The sequence below is a fragment of the Lactuca sativa genome, chromosome 8 (genome assembly GCF_002870075.4).
Source record: "Lactuca sativa cultivar Salinas chromosome 8, Lsat_Salinas_v11, whole genome shotgun sequence".
Classification (NCBI taxonomy): domain Eukaryota; kingdom Viridiplantae; phylum Streptophyta; class Magnoliopsida; order Asterales; family Asteraceae; genus Lactuca; species Lactuca sativa.
In genome coordinates, this window is record NC_056630.2 from 113959183 (window position 1) to 113978135 (window position 18953).

An 18953-nucleotide genomic window follows, 5' to 3' on the forward strand; every position below is an offset into this window, starting at 1 on the left:
TGGGAACCCAAAATTAATATATTTATACATCTAGTTTTAGAGAAAAGAAGAGGTTACTATGTATCGATTTATACTTTATTGATTTTAAATTTTCATGAATAGTTTACAGCTTTATTTAATTTATATGATGGATATAATTTTTAAAATAATGTAGCTTGCATCCAGGGAGTGAGATTAATTTATGTATTCAATTTTATTCCCGTTTTCTTTGTACAAGTCGCATATATACGTTTTATAATAAAGTTTAAATATTCCACATATATTTAAAACATAAAAACATTACCATCCACAAATAAAAATGTTGTCAATAAGGCATTCTTCATGCTTTCATGATTCACCAGAATCACAAATGACATCCCAAATGTGATATTTCATGGACGTATTTGTGTTATTTGTATAATGAAGGATTATATTTGGTAAAATGTTAATAAAAGTCGAAAAAACATATTTAATATAGAGAAAATTTCATTCATGTTAATATCCTTATAAAATTATATATATATATATATATATATATATATATATATATATATATATATATATATATATATATATATATATATATTTACTATCTTATAAAAGAAATCTCAATATTTCTAAAAATAGATTGAATATAATAATATTATTTTTTTAAGACGTTCAAATCATTAAGCTAATAGTACAAGTAGTTATCAATAAAATAATATTAAATTTTAACCTGTGTTTTGAATCCTTATATTTCTCAACAAATTCTATCTCATTCCTTAAATTCCGGATAATTCAAAATTTGAAACCATCAGAAAATACATGTTGATTCAAATATCCTTCCTGCAGATGGCTCTTTCTTAACAGGTTTTTATTTTAATCCTTACTTGTAATTGATTTCATCATTTTTAACTTTTTGTATTTTTATCTTAAAAATATATTGGATGAAGACTTTATTATATCAGGTTTGTTCCTAAAAAGGTTTTTACTATATTTCTTTAATGTGTTGGCTTTGCAGGTTCAAAGAACTCAACCAAGAGGGTCAGTTACACCATTGTATTATCATTAGTTTGTATATTTTGACATCTTACTTTTGCAATAAAGAACGATTAAACACAAGATTTGACATGATTAAGGTAGTTTGTATATTTTTCATCTTGTTTAGTCTAAAAATGAAACATTTTTCATCATTGGTCCTTATAATATCAAGTTTCATCACATGGACTTCTTAATTACGGTGATTATTGTCCTTATTATAAGGTTCTATATAGATTTTGTTCAATATTTTAAGGTTTCGAGAACCTAAATCAATATGAATCCTTGAATTACATACCATCGTTGAAAATGTTTTAATTTGTGACCAAACTTGGTTTAAAATCACAATGAACAAGTTGACACCTGAGTATTTTGGCCTTCTCAAAGGCCTATTTATTGACTTTTAAATCACAACACCTGATATTCTAAAAGTTTATTTTTATAAACTATTATTTATATATTTTAGCGTTTTACTTAGTAGGACATTAAATTAATAAAGGAATTAAGAAAAAAAAAGGACGATAAACAGTACAAGTGGTTTGGGTATGTATAAATGGAAGTAATAACCATTAAGGGGGTGTTAGGCAAAAAAACTTATTGCTTATTAGTTTATTAGCTTATAAGTTAATAAGTAAGTGTAGGGTAACTTATAAAAAAATGACGTATTAGAGGTTTCTCAACAGAATAAGTTATTTTAATCCAAACACTTTTTTAACTTATAGTGATGTGGAACCTAATAAGTTGTTTTAAAAAAGCTTAGCCAAACACCCCCTTAATATGATATGGTAATGCTCTTGAAAAATAGATGTCATTTAATATTCATTTCTCGAAATGAACGCAAAATAGTTTTAACTCTAAAGAGATCAAATTATTCGCCGCCCGCCGTTTTGCGCGGGTAGACGGCTATATATATATATATATATATATATATATATATATATATATATATATATATATATATATATATATATATATATATATATATATCCTGTTACGGTGAGAACACCTTAAAAAAGTTGAAAACAAATATAAAACAAATACAAATCATAAAATCAAACATAAGACTATATCCGAGAGAAAAAAAATTGGAATTTTTTTTTTGTATCATTAAAATTGAATCAAGAATCATAAAAATGATTCATGCTTCAATTATTATGATCCAATTTTTTTTCCCCAATTTTTTACTACAATATATTATTATGTTTGATTTTATAATTTCTATTTTTTAGATTTTTTTTAAATTTTTTAAAAATGTCCTCACGAGTCTTCACTATAAAAAGAGCTTTCACTCGATCTTATCTCTCTCTCTCTCTCTCTCTCTCTCTCTCTCTCTCTCTCTTTCTCTCTCTCTGTCTGTATATATATATATATATATATATATATATATATATATATATATATATATATATATATATATATATATATATATATATATATATATAGATCCGGTAAGAAATATTTTTTTGTAGGAAGGTAAGAAGTTTATTTTGTATATATTTTTTTGACGAACAAAATAAATGAATCACTAAATTATTCATTTGTAAGATGATTCACAAGAAAAAAATTCAAAAAAAACATCTTCATGATTCATTTTTAAGTAAATTAAGAAAATATTCATTTTTGTGATAATTTTAATGAATAACAACAAAATCATTGTATAAATGAATCATCAACATGTTTTTTTGAGAATTTTTTCTTGTGAATCATCTTACAAATGATTCATGTGATGATTCATTTTGTTTGTTCGCTAAAAAAATATGTAGAAAAAAAACTTCTTACCATCCTACCAAAATTTTCCTTCTTATTTGATCTTGACTCTCTCTCTCTATATATATATATATATATATATATATATATATATATATATATATATATATATATATATATATATATATATATATATATAGACTCAGGTTTAAATAAAAATAATTATTTAATTGAGAACGCAAGAATAAATGTAAGCTACATATTTCTTTTTGCCGCCAAACCTTTATGTGTTACGACACGAGTATATGCATATTCTCAAGAAGGGGGGGGGGATGTTCTTTTTTCTTTTTTCTATTTAACCTCCGAACACTTAACCTTTGCCGAAAAATACCAAAATTTTGTACATAATTAAAAAAATGACATATCATCTCGTGAGATTTTGACGATACATAAAATTAAATCTCCAACTTTTATTCTTTTAATCTTGCGGCAATGATTTGTCATCGCAATCCTTACTTATTTTTTAGTACTCACTCGATCCAATTATATATATATATATATATATATATATATATATATATATATATATATATATATATATTCTAATTGATAATTTAATTAGGACTAAATCCACGTTAAAAAAAAGTTATGTAAAATCAAATTTATATATATATATATATATATATATATATATATATATATATATATATAAGGACTAAATCCACGTTAAAAAAAACTTATGTAAAATCAAATTTATATATATATATATATATATATATATATATATATATATATATATATATATATATATATATATATATAAATTTGATTTTACATAAGTTTTTTTTAACGTGGATTTAGTCCTAATTAAATTATCAATTTGAATATATATATATATATATATATATATATATATATATATATATATATATATATATATATATATATATATATATATATATATATACTAGCAGTGTACCCGCGCAAAGCGGCGGGGCGTGTAAATTCTTTCGGTGATATGTTTCCTATAAAAAAATATTATGTTACAAAAAAAGTACATGTCGAAGACAAAATAATCAAACTATGGTGTTATTTGTTACATGATACATCAAATAACCGATAAAAAAATTGGTCAAGACGACATAAAATATGAAATGTTTAAGCCATTCAAACAAAAATAAAAAATTATAAGAATACACAAAATATAAAAATTTGTAATAACACATGACTAATTATATATTATTAATCGTGCAACACTTCTTTATACACCACATTTGATGTATAAACTTCATCACCTTTTAAATTTTCGTTAGGCTTCACTAATACTTTTGTGGTCCTAGCAGAAACAATATTATGTAAAAAAAAACTTAAAGTTTGTCTTCTTTATGATTTTATTACTAACTTTGGACTTCTATGCTATAAATTTGGATATGACGGCTAGTTTTTTTTTTCACTATCGTCAATTAGTTTCAATAGATGATTAACTTTCTTTCCGCAGACGTCAAATATATTTATTTTAGTGAACACTTTCCTTTTGGCAATGATTATCTCCCTTATTTTAAATATGAATGTCGTCAAATCAAATGAAAGTCTTAAACTCTTATATATTTAGCTTAGTCTTTTCAATAGTTTAACATCATAATATCAATGTTAAATGTTATGTGTGTGTGTGTGTACATTCTCACTTTCATTTCGGCAACTAAATTGTCTGTTTTATTTCAAAAAAATATTAATTAGTTATAATTTCTTTTGCGGACGGTGAATAATTTTCTTTCGAGGAATCATAGAACCGGTGGTTGGGGATAGTGGAAGATGGGAGACGAAGTCATTTTTTGTTCCTAGACGGTGGACTTTATAGTAGATGAGGGAACAAAGAGGTATATGTGATTGGAGAGATATTTGAATCAATATGCTAAATTTACGGATATCTAAAAGGGTTCAAAATTTGAATGAATCCGGGATTTTAGGGAACCATGTCAAATTGTTGAGAAATATAAGGAGATTTGATGATAAATATTTGAATTCAAAACGTGGTTAAAATTTAATATTATTTTATTAATGGTTACTTGTACTATCAGCTTCATAATTTGAACGTCTTAAAAAAAATATTATTATTATAATCAATTTATTTTTAGAAATAGTTAGATTTCTTTTATAAGATAGTATATATATATATATATATATATATATATATATATATATATATATATATATATATATATATATATATATATATATATATATATATACTATAAAATTCATATTTATTATTCAAACTGATAATTTAATTAGGATTAAATCCACATTAAAAAAAACTTATGTAAAATCAAATTTACATTCTATATTACTAAAATAGTAAAATGCAATTCTGAAATTAAATCTTAAGATTAAACTTAGGATGTGTTCGGTAACAAATTTTTAGGATATTTTAGCTTCTAATTTTTAAGAAAAAACTCCAAAAAAGAAAATAGTTTTGTTCATCAGTAGGAGATTTTAGCTTTTGATTAAATAAAACCTTCAAATCCAAAATGTACTTCAACTAGAATTAGCACCAAAATCTTATAGATTTTAACAAGTTGATTTAAATACATTTTAAATAAATAAAGCATATTCATACATTTGATGATTATCTTATACGATTAAATTCATATATATACTAATCATAATAATATCTTTATTGAAATAAAATATATCTTATATGATTAAATTTATATGATTAAATATAAATATAGTTTAACGATCATGAACTCTTTATTTAAAACAACCACATCAATAGATTTTATAATTTATTAATCTTCGTTTAACTAATAAATAAATATTTATTATATGAATTTATAAACCAAAAATAATATGATATAATAATGTTGTTTTGTTTTAGAACACCGATCGAACACTTGTAATATGTAAAAAATGTTTAGCCTGAATAGTTGTATTTACGTTTGTAAAAAGTTATCAATTACTAATATGCATGAGAAAATGGTTATTCCTTATTGAGAAGATTAACATGTGTACTTGGTATTAAAATTTGGTAGGTTTTTAACGCTTGATTGTCATCCAAGAAACAGAACTGCATTACACTCTCTACAACTGAAGCCGAATACATTGCTGCTGCCAACTGTACATCTTAGGTTCTGTGGATGAAATCTCAACTCTTGGACTATGGTTACCATTGTCAACGTATTCCTATCTATTGTGATTCTCAAAGGGCCATTGCGATTTCCCACAATCCAATTCATCACTCAATGACTAAGCACATCGATATAAGTTACCATTTCATAAAAGATCATGTACTTAATGGTAACATTGAACTTATTTTTGTTCAATCTGACGATGAGTTTGCTGATGTCTTTACCAAGGCATTAGACGAAACCAAATTCAATGGTTTTCTGAACAAGATGGGTATGATGATATCAGATCCTCAGTTCTTTCAAGAGACTTGTTCTCTTTGATAGACGTATTTGAAAGAAATCTAGTTCCGATCTTAAAATATTTTCATCTCGGAACTACTTTCTCTCAGAATACATAGGATCATTTTACTTATCTTTATTTCTGACTATCACTTGATTTTTAAGTTGTACAGTTCATTCTGATTGATTGTTGTTCTATTCCCACATTGTCATTGTATTCGGATTGTTATCTCGGAATTTACCTAATAATGGCATCCCGAAATTCCACTTCGGAAAGGTATTACATTCTGCACTTCGGAATTTCAAAATCAACTCCGAAATTTCAAAATTCACTCCGGAAGTCTTCTAAAATCTCACTCCAGAATGCTTTCTAAACCATGTTCCTGAAACTTTTTCAAATTCACTCCGGAATTTCTTGAAAATCACCATTCTGGATTTTCTGCTCCGGAATCTCCAACCTTTTCGAATCAAACTGAACCTCTTTTCAAGACAAATATGTTTCGAAATACAATTCTTTACCCTCCGAATCAAACTCTGTCCAGAACAGCTCATCCGGAAGTCCAAAAGATAATAAGGTGAAACGTTTTTCTCTCAACGGTTACTTTCTAGGAAGATCCTTATCCTATCATCCTCGATTCTCGTAACACGATTGCACGCCCCCATAAAAGTAGCCATCGAATCGCCATTTGGGTTTTCCATTTTTAGCCACAAACAACCTTACCTTTCACCTCATAGGTCAACTCAGCCCCCTTAAACCTCTTTACCATTTAATGCAAACCATTTTCTGTTCGGATCCTCATTATTACATCCACCGACACGACCCCCTTCCCTTACCTTTAAATACCAACCAAAACCCTGTTTTGCCTCTTTACGCGCCCAATACTCTCAAACACTTGATTTCTCTCTATGTTCTTCGTGTTCTAAAAGCTTTCATCTCCTGCAACAATGGCATCTCCACAGAAATCCACTCAAACTGCCTCCACCATCAAGAAATCCATTGCAAGAAAGAAATCAACCAAGGGTTCCAAGGGTTCATCATCATCTGCCGATCAAGAACCTTTTCTTAGAGATACCACTCAACTGTTTTCTCTCAATCCCATGGATTACGATGAATCCATCAGAGTAATGATCGAGTTTATTGCAAATCACCCCATCTCCATTCCCCTCACTAAAATCCCTGAACCTCCACTACCACTTCATCATCTTCATCGTGCATTTACCAGTATCAAACTCAAATATGACACTTCGGTCACAGAACTGCTCCTATCTACAAATCGACTTTCCTTTAGGCGATCGGTGTGAAAGCAAACCCAAGGGATTTCGAGGTCCAAGAACCAACGGCTGAAGAGTTTCAGACGTTTTTGAAATATATCGGTTACAATCAAGACTACAGAGCCAACGATTTCAATAAGTCCACCGTCTCCGGACTCTGGACCGTGCTAATGCACTTCATCATCAGAGGGATGTCCGGAAAGCATGGAGGAACTGATACGCTGAGCAAGGACTGGCTCAACGTCGTCTACAACATCTACTCCAGACGGGACAATGCAGTGGATCTTCCAGAAGCCTTAAGGCAAGATTTTTGCAAATTCTCCATCAAGAGAAAGGACAACGAGATTTCGAGCCCTAGGTTTTGGGCATTGACGCTCCAATAAATCTTCTAAGAGCTATCCAAACCATTTCCGGTTAACACCATTCCTCCATAGGTATGTGTCTCATTCAAAGTTGTTAAGGCTTATAGGATTCCGGATCAATCCTCTTTTGGTCCGGTTCGACGACTTCCGGACCACATGTTGGCCCTTATTCCTTCCGAGTCCATTTATCTAAGACGTCACTTAGAGACTTCGGTTGTGTTCGACCCAACACAACCTGACCCAGTCTTAGTTGAGCCCATCTTGGAAGAGGCCAAGCCTACTACGTCCGGACCTAAGGTTAAGAAACTTGCCAAACGAAAGGTTTCTCCTTCCAAGTCAAAGCCTAAAAAGAGAACTAAAGTCAGCTCTTCCTCTCTAAAGGAAGATGCTCATGACATTCAGGCTGACTCTGGCTGTCCGAACATCCCTCCTGCCCACTCATCTAAGGTACCCCTCAATGTTTCAAAATCACCTGCACACATTCACGGGGAGTCTCCACATAATCCACCCTCACCTTCCCAAAAAGGTGATGTCGGTGTTGAACATAGTTCCTTGTAGCCCCCTGGAACAAACCCACGAGTCACTTTTGATGATCCCATTATTTCTTCTACATGCACACACTCTGGAACCCCTGTTCCGGACCCCAAGCTTTCCGGAGATGGAACAATCCGATTCCGGAAGCCTCAATTGGTCTGATACCCGGAAGGCGTACAGGACGACCAGGTGCTACTGATTCCCAATGGGAATATCTTGTCAACAGGGTCGCATCAAAATGTCCAGATCTCACCAGAGCTCAAGTGGAGTCCACACTTATCTCCATGAGGAACAGGGCCATCCAAAGAAATTTGCCTTATGTTCCTCCCACTGATGCCGATGCAGTCAATGAACTTACTTCTGAACTGCCCCCATTACCTCTCATCAAAGCATTTTCCACACCAATCCGGATGAAGAGATTTCCAAAGAAGTCATGCTAGATGAGGAAGCAAAAACTATTCCAGACAAAAACTTCATGACTTCAACACACTTTCAATCAAAAGCATCTGCATCCAAGTCTGTCTATCATTTCGGATCTTCATCATCAACCACTCCAGATGATGCACTCAACTCCAAAACGCCTGAAGATGATGCTGCAACCAAGCCGGGTCCTTCCACAAATATTTCTTCATGCCAAGCTCCTCCGCACAACTTAGATTCTAATTCGAAATCCTCCGCTAGTGACTATATTGACCCCTTCGCTCTCCTCAAGATCCAGACCAATGTCTCAGACACTATGAATAACGTGTCATCTATCGAAACTTCTGTCACAGAGCTCAACACAAAGATGGATCAAAGAGTCTTTGGACTTGATTCCAAACTTGATGCCATTTGTCAATCTTTATCTCAGCAGTCCGGACCATCTGTTGCTGAAAGAGAAGCTCAACTAGATCAGTTTATCTCTTTCCGACTTAAGCACACAATGGAAGAAGTTGACACCAAGTACGATACTCTGGTTGATCACTATCTTAACACCATTACTTCAATGCTCAAAGTCCATGACGACTTGGTGGCTGCTACCAACAACCTGATTAATTAGACCCATGTTCGTCATGAGAAACAAATCCAAAGAATGGAGAAGGAGATCAAGAAAAAGGATGAAATGAACATGATCCTTCAATAAGTCCTCATCAAGCTTCTTCGCTCCATTTGAAACATCATTGATGTTCCGAACCAGAAGTTTGATGAGATGCTATCCATCCTAGGGCATCTGTTCGATCACCTTGCTACGTAAGCTCCCACGTCCGAAGCCTATGATTCCTTCACTCCTCAACTCAACATAGTGCTTCAAAAAGTCTTCACAAAATTTGATGATCTCCAGAACACTTTGGTACTTGCATTGGTCCTGAAGTCCACCGATGCAAGAAGGGGAGAAGGCCCAAGCAAACCTTGGAAACCCACCTCAGAATTTACACTCCGAGATGAAGACCTAGATTCCGAAGATGAATTTCAATTCATCTATGGAATGCTATGGAACTCTAAAAAAGAAGGAAGTGAAGATGAAGATGAATATATTCCGGATGAGGCTCCTAAGAGATTTCTTGGTCTTCAAGCTCCCAATTTGACCATTCCGAAGGAAATGTCAGAAGAGGAAAAGAGAATATGGTCTACTGTTTCCTGGCCATCCTCTCTTCCCGATCCTTTCTGGATGGGCATTCAAATGGCTAAGGCAAAATCCTTTTTAACTGCTCAAGCCTTCCGAGCCACGTCTTCCATGTAGCCTCCCATTTCGGACCCAAAGATTGCTCTAATCGACCAGGGCTCTCCTCTCCAGATCCTTGATGAAATTTCGGAAGAACCTCTTCCAAATCCCACTCCGGAATTTACGATTGACGCTCGTTATAACTGCACTTCAAAGAGACAAAGGGAAGAAGCCTATGACTGCTGAGCAAATGGCCCATCATTCCGGACCTCCTCTCAAGCAAAAACAAGGATGGTCATAGGAAGAAATCAACCAGGAATTAGATGATAGCATTCAGATCCAAGCTCTAAAGTATAATCCTGATCCGATACGTAGTATCTCTCCTCTTTGCTGTGAAAGCATTCTCCAGGCTCAAGAAATCATTTTGTGCATGTACTACGACATTTCTACCAACGGCTCCGATCATCTGGATCTTCCTCTTTCTCCTTACAACAAATTCTACACCAGATTTGCTCCACTTCACCCATATGATGATCCAGAGGTGATTATCTGGATCGAGCGAGAGAGACTTAAAACCTTCTACTTGAAGCACGCACAACCTCTCAAGGAAGTGTGGCCGAGGAAGAGAATTACCCAAGTATAGGGTTTTGGAAGAAAAATTCTTGTGAAATTTGAGCTCGACTGTCCTCTCTTCCGTTTTCATATCCTCCGGAATAAGCCTACACCCCGGACTGTTACTGATGCGGATTTTCCCTCCATGAATCTGAATAACATCCTCACCTTAGCTGCCTACTTCAGGGAAAATCAGAATGATGACATAAGTATGGGATCTTACCATGCTACTCTAGCTTCATGATGGATTACGTTGTGGAATTTTGCCGACGTGATTATGAGCTTGCACACCTTTACGGAACTGAATAATTTGTTGCCAAAATCGACTTTGTTCTTTCGAAAACTGAAGTTCTTGCAGATGGTCTCACTGAAGACCAGGTTCTAGGGTTTCTCTACACCACAAGGAAAACAAAAAAGAAGGACTGTTTTTAAGTCCTTGACAAACATCTAGTTCCAACCAAAGCTCTGAAGAAGTTCATATCCCGGGCATCCAAGTCTGATGCTCTAGAACAGGTCAAGGAAAAGTTTGTAAGTCAATTGGCATGGTACTTAGAAGTCCATGAGTGGTTGTTCAGAGTATACACCTTCATCAAGGAAGAAATGAACTAAGTTCGCTGGATTGCTAAGTTCACTTACGGGAGATTTTTGGAACCTGAAAGTGAACCTCTAGCAATCCTAAGTCCAAATTCCGAAGTACTTGCATTCCGAAGTAGATGTTTCGGAGTCAATAATGGAGAAGTGGTCCGGAACCTGTCCGGACCAGGGAAGAAGACAAAGTGAAGACTGAAGACATTCCGGAATGACTCTCATGTCCGGAATGGATGCTGATCTAGAACAACTTAATTTTGTCTTAGTACATTTATTGTATTTGTCTTTGTATTGATGTAACGTTTCATAGGACTTAGTCTTTTGTTGTATTTGGATAATCAGAATGTCATAATCATTTCTATTTTCCAGTCCTATGTAAACACTCTAGCTAATTCGCTGTAACCTTCACTCCTATTTAAAGGAGCATTCAATACAAGTCAACTATAGATCTTTCACTCAACTTTTGGCTCTTTACTCAGTTATTTAAAACTTCTTTCAAACATTCTTCTTGTTCTTCATTTATTAACTTTACCTTGATCATTCATTCTCATTGTTCATTAAATGACTTGATCATTTGCTGAATCTATTATCTAAGACTTGACTGGTCTTTCCAGACTTGACTTGAACATTTATTAGCATCCAGACATTGATCTTAAGCATTCACTCAAGGTTTGGATTTTCAAACCTTGTCCCTGCGTATCGGTCTTTATCTCACAGAGTTAACAGTTTCGACATGGTATTAGGAATGGATTGGATTAGTATGAAAAATGTTGAGATAACCTGTAGAAAGAAGATGATGAGAGTAAATCAATCTGGAAAAGAACCATTTAAAGTGTACGGGGACAAACGTTGAGTGAACGCTAGAATCATCTCTATGATGGAAGCCATGAAGTGTTTGTCCAAGGGATGTAAATCATATTTGGCATTTATAATCGATGCAAACAAAGAAAAAAAGGATATGTAGAGAATACTAGTGGTGTGTGCCTTTTTGGAATTATTTCCCAAATATTATCCTAGATTACCTCTTGATAGACAAGTAGAGTTTCGAATACACGTGTTTGCAAGAATAACACCAATAGCAAAAGCACCATACCGATTAGAACCGACGGAGATGAATGAGTTTATGATGCAAATTCTGGAGTTGTTGGACAAAAGGTTTCATTAGACCTCTTTAATCACCCCGAGGAGCTCCAGTGTTATTTGCGAACAAGAATGATGGAAGCATGAGAATGTGCATTGACTACAGAGAGTCCAATAAAGTAACAATGAAGAATAAATACCCAATTCCTAGGATTTATGACCTATTAGATTAACTACAAGGTGCAAGATACTTTTTGAAGATTGATCTCGAGTCAGGGTATCATCAACTAGAGGTAAGAAAACAAAACATTGAGAAGACAACGTTCAGAACGAGTTATGGACACTACGAGTTTTTGGTGATGTAATTCGAACTAACCAATACTCCAACTATATTATGGACCTGATGAATCGGGTTTGTAAAGCTTTCCTCGATAGATCTATAATAGTGTTCATCGGCGATATTCTAATTTACTTGAAGATCCAATAGGAGCATTTTGAATTTCTAAAGAAGGAGACCACTACTAGAAAACAATCCTTTAATGACGTGCAAACAATGACACTCGCTGATTGAGGACGCGCATTTGTGCGAGCCCTAAAAATAATGTCATCTCTGTTAAAATTTAAAGGCTTTTTGACACGCATTTTCATGTGCCCTGAAATTAGTGTCTAAAAAAAAACACGGAGGGCACCTATAATAAAATGTGCGTCGTCTAAGACCGTCGCTTTATAAATTTTAATAGCACGCGCGCGTTCTATCCCAAGGGAAAAATGAAATCCTAAAAAATTAAAAGCCCCGCCTTCCTCTTTGTAATAGCTAGGGCTTTTTGTCAAAAAACTCCCCCGGCCTCCTTCCTCTACTGCATGTTCTCTCTTCAATTTCCCTTTCTCTCTTTCTCACTTTGACAAAACCCTTTCTCTTCTTCTCAGTTCTCGACGTCGACAACTTCTCCTACCTCCGACGTTTCTCTCGGTGTCGATGCCTCCCACCTTTGACCTCCGTCCAACCCCGCCTCGCCGTCCAGCGCTTTCCAGCGATAGCCAGCCGGTGGATCCCCTCCTTTCCGATGCTTTCCAGCGACACCCAGCCGGTGGAGTCCCTCTTCTCCTACAGAGAGCGACACCTCCAGTGTCTAGTTTCATGAGGAGATTGCGACTATCACCAAGAGACTTCGTTGTTCCCTTATCCAACACTTTCACCATATCTTTTGGAGATGTAAAACTTAAAAACAAGATGCTCCAGATTGATGATTCACTTAGATATGAAGCTGTTGGTGCCACAAAGATTCCAATAATTTCCAGAAATCCGATTCAGGTACAAGATCATGTTTTGGCAGAGAGAAAGAGAAGAGAAAAGTTGAATCGACCATTAGCTTGGAATTGGGGCTTTTTATGCTGATAATTTTTTCTCAATGATCCCGATGCTCCAGTGTGCTTGCAAATCTCGAACCCGTGAGCTTATAAACGAACGCCTCCCGATTGTGTATTGCATGCGTGTAAGGTTATCTTGGTTGCGTATGTAGATAATTTTTTCTCAATAATCCCGATGCTTTAGCTGTGAACACTTTTGAGGAATATTTTATTGCATTTTAAACCACAAATCAAGGAAGCCATTTTGTTAGCTCTATGCTTATGGTATAGACCATTAGCTTGGAATTGGGACTTTTTATGGTTTCCTAAGAGGCATATCATAGCATGCGTTGCTGACTTTATCAAAACTAATTAGGCTTTCATTTTTAATGCCATGTATCATAAGTGACAAAATTTTTAGGGTTTTATATATTAATGACGAACCACCGTTTCTATGTAGTTTTACAGTGGTTTCATAAGCCTTGATAGAATGTTAAATCAGCAGCAACAAGGCTATTGGGTTTGTTCTCATTCATTCAAATGCATGGGTTATATTGTTATTTACATCCATATTCAGCTGTTATTTGTAAAATTTTGCAAGTTAAGCTTCCTCTGCCTGTTGCAATAGTAACTTGTATGTTTTTTTTACCAGATATTTGAAATTGCTTTGCTGAATTGGCTGCTGCTGCAACTAAAACTTCTGTTGATCCACGCTATCACCAGAGGATCCTACTCTCCCCAAACCATGGAGAGGGTTAGTTGATGGTAACACTGGGAATCTTTACTTTTGGTGGAACTGGGTACATTATATTTTCATCTTCACTATTAAAATTGTCATAAATTTCTTTTGTTCATAACCGAGTTTGCTTTTGAAACCTTATTGCAGGTTGCAGAGGGGAAATTACCTATTGTAGCATCACATGGGTAAGTTGTGCTACATTTATGATCAATTGTATATGTCATTTATTTTCATTTTAGTTTAACTAATTACCATATCTTGTCCTTTCAGGGTTGAGATTGAAACATGCATGGTTTATTAACTGCTATGAACTGTTACAGCAAGAAGATATAAGATGCTATATAGATGACTCTATAAAACATGGTGTTCCTCTTTCAGCATTTCGTAAAGAATGATACAGGTGGCGACTCTCATGCAGTTTCTTACTGGTACCTTGCCAATATTTGTCATGGATATGTTTTCATAATGATTTTAGTCAACCCAAAATCTATATTGATTTGATTTTGTCATGGATATGTTTTTATCAAATTCTTATATGGCATTCCAAAATAGTCACTAAATTTCTATTTGTATAATTTTAGAGACAAATGCCAGTGGCTAAAGCAACGATTAAAGCCACAGCCCAAGGGATAGCTTCAATGCTATGTGCACATGGACCCGAAGTTGAATGGATAATATGCATAATATAGGAAGCTGCATACAGATTAATTCCTTTAAGTTCTTCCATAATCGATCTTACGGAAATAATCGTTGCAACACCTCTACAACCACCTATCTTATCATGGAACCTCTACATACCTCTCCTTAATGTTCTAGAATATCTCCCTCGCAGAAGCCCATCAGAAGCATGTCTCATGAAAATATTCATTGCAACAGTCGAAGCAATTCTCCAAAGAACATTTCCCGCTAAGTCAACATCCCAAAAAACAAGAAAATCACAATTTGTTTTCGGCTCTGCCTCCAAAAATCTTGCTGTCGCCGAGCTTCGCACGATGGTCCATTTTTTGTTTCTAGAATCCAACGCCATGGTCGAGCTATCTTCTCGATTACTTTTCGTTGTATTAACTGTCTGTGTTAGTCACGAAGCACAAATTCACGTCGGAAAGAAGCATTCCTATTCCGGTCCGGAACCGGAACCGGAATCGGAATCATCGACTCGGAAAAGAACAAAAAAACAAGGACCTGTCGCTGCGTTCGACTCCTACGTTCTCGCTGCTATTTGTACACTCGCATGCGAGCTTCATCTCTTTCCGTTGATTTCACGAGCAAGTAACCGTTCGAATCTTAAAGATGGTGAAAAACCAAGTCACGAAGTTAAATCCATGAACGGGAATGGAATCGGAATCGGAATCGGAAATCGATTCCAGAGTAGTATTGATTCTGCAGTGAGTCATACGCGACGTATACTTGTGATTCTGGAGGCACTTTTTCTTTAAAACCGTCTTCTGTTGGGAAACCGTAGTGATAGTAGTTGCTGCTATGGTGGCTTGAGTGTCTCCAACTGCCATTTCAGGTAAGACATATATATACATATGTATTAAGGGAAATCAAACTTTCATGACTTTCTTGAATCTTGACTTATATCTAGGGAAATCTAAATTTAATGATCATTTTGGAGGTGGGTGCTTTTATTATATGCATAACTTATTACTTATATGTCCATGTAACCTGTTATGTTTACTTCTTACAAAGTTACAATCCATAGAAAAAGCATGATTTTTTTTTCCAAATCATATTCTTGAAAGTTTTGGTACAGGTACAAGAAGATGGGAAGTTAGGTTTGAAACATAGATTATCCAGTCATCAAAACCCGGTTTCTTTTGTAATCTGGAGCCCCGATGACACAATGGTGCTGACATGTGGGAACTCAGAAGTCCTTAGGCTTTGGGATGTGGAACCAGGTACATGTAAGCACACATTTGGTGATAACAACTTCCTTGTTAGCTCGTGTGCTTGGTTTCCAGACTCAAAGAGACTCGTGTGTCGTAGTTCAGACCCTAAAAAAGGCATCTGCATGTGGGATTGTGAAGGCAATGAGATTAAAGCATGGAGAAGAACATAGATGCCAAAGGTGTTAGATATTACTGTTACTCCAAATGGTGAATATCTGATTACTATTTTTTCAGATAAAGATCTTTCGGTTTCTGGTTACAGCAACTATTTGATTTTTAATCTTAATAGCCAAGAGATTCATGTGTGGGATGTTGAAGGGTTATGGGAAAAGCCTTTGAGATATAAGGGCCATAGGTAACATGAATATGTCATTCGTTCTTGCTTTGGTGGGGTCAATAACACCTTTATTGCCAGCGGCAACGAAAATTCACAGGTATATATAAATTCTTGTGAATTTACTTAACTATCCCTAACTTTCATCAGCTCATTATCCTTAAGTTTATTCTCTTATAATTATGAGAGCAGGTGTATATTTGGAATCGAAGTGGTTGTGATCCAATTGAGGTGCTTTCTGGTCATTCAATGACTGTAAACTATGTGACCTGGAATCCTAGGAGACATCAAATGCTAGCATCATCTAGTGATGATCAAACCATTCGCATATGGGGACCAAATCCCTCACAAAAGATGCATCTGAAGGGGCTCATATGAGATATGTAATCATAACTTGTAATTATTATCAAGTCAGAACATCTTTTTCCTTTCTGAATGTGTTGTTGACTTATTTTGGTTCTTGTTCTCTTCTCACGTACTTAATTGATTTAGATGCAGTAGTTCGTGGATGACCAGAAGGGCTGCTCCTATATTGAATCCACACCTCTTCATTATATTAGATGGATACGACAAACTCGAGTCCAAAACATTCAACCTAAATTAAAATGTTCAGAATCAAATTATTAGTTAAGAATGTTGAATTAGATTATGCTTCAGTAAATTTTAATGTCATCTTTTCAGGTTCCAGCTACAAGTAGCAAAGGAGCTGGACCTTCTATGTTAGAAGGGCAAAGTGGCTATGGTTCAACCATGCAAGACTCACCAAAATTCACATATGGAGACTACCCTGCAGCTACCCAAAAGTATGGCCAGAAAGGGGAAAATATGCTCATTTTTGGTTTTTTATAATCATTAGATGGCGATAATGGAAGATGTGCTTTTCACTTTTTCTTTAAAAAAATCCATTTTGACATACTTTATTTAAATATTTACTTATTTACCATGCCTTTTTTTTTTATACAGGATCCTGCAACTAGTAGTTCTAGACATGCAAGATTACATATTTGCACAACCTTTATACGGTTGGCCAAAACCCAAAACTACTGCACCCATCTTTTACCCCACATGAAGGTAATTCATTAATTCAACTCCCCTGTCTGATAATATTTGTGATTATAATATTTGATATTTTTTATTTTGAATTTTATGATAACAGGACATAGCAGACATGGTATCATATCTGCAAAAAGATGGTCAATTACTTCATGGTGAACACAATCTTTTTGGTGAATCTTTAATTCTCCTTATCGCATATGCAGCTGGGTAAGTTACTTTTAACCTTTTACTTCATGGTAAAGACAATATTTTTGGTAATTTACTTTTAATCTTTTTGGTGAACGTTAATAATATTAACCCATGGAATGGAATACGTTCTATGCACCAATATTTTGCAGCTAATTATTTCCATAATCAGGTAAAGGAAAAGCTTTTAAGTTCTATAAAAGTATTTTTTTTATAATTTTGTTAACTCTATATTATTTTTTTTATAGAAATTCTACTGTTGAATAGGTGTTGAGATCAACAACAAATGTTGGATCATGTGAACATACACTCAGTACTCTACGATATGCTGACAGGAAATAACATCAACAACAATCGGTTTGTTTGTTTATCTGATCCAACCGAATAAAAGTTTTTTATGCAATTGGATTTGGGTGTTGTTGTGCATGCAACACGTTCTGGAAAACAAAGGATGATGGAGGAATGGGCAACTTGGGTGGTGATGCTAACACTCATCTTTATGTCTCCTTCACCATTAATCTTATATGAGCCTTGTGCTGTCACCAGTCTTCTCAGTTTCAACTCAATAATCTCTTCTATATTTTAAGTTATATTAATTCACTCATGAATTTTGCTTCATCCCGACCCTATTTTTTTTCTGCTCATTACACTTATTACTTGTTTTAGGAAGATACGAAACGAGCACTAGATTCAACTTAAACTTCAACTCCAACTCATTCAGAATCAGAACTTGTGCCTGTCAATGATCATTACTCTTTCTCTTTCTTAAGGTATGTTACTACATGTGTATTAAATTTTAATATTTTATAACATAGATTGATGATGCTTGAAGCCTTTCTGAATACTAATGTGTTGATGATGAAAATAGGTATCGTGTACGTGTTCTTGTGCTGCTATTGTGGATTCGGGAACATCTTTGCTTATTGGTCCAACTGTATGTATCTCACGTGAAGCTTCTGTTAGAACTATTAATCTTAGGGATTTCAACTTTTTCATATTTCTTCTATCTAATTAGTTTGTAAATTTCCATTACAACTTTTATTGATTTGTTTTATCTTTCCATGGAATGGTTGTTTGTATGACATTAAATTTTATGCAATGGATTGTATTTTTGTATATGATATTTTATTTATTATGAGACATTAAATACAAATTTAATTTGAAAATTAGTAAATCTATAAATAATATTTTTTTAA

At 34.1% G+C, this 18953-nt stretch overlaps 1 pseudogene; it reads left to right on the forward strand.

Moving 5' to 3' along the window:
• The first annotated feature begins 15892 nt into the window (after nucleotides 1-15892).
• LOC128127822 (WD repeat-containing protein WDS homolog) lies at nucleotides 15893-16954 on the forward strand (annotated as a pseudogene).
• The last annotated feature ends 1999 nt before the right edge of the window (nucleotides 16955-18953 follow it).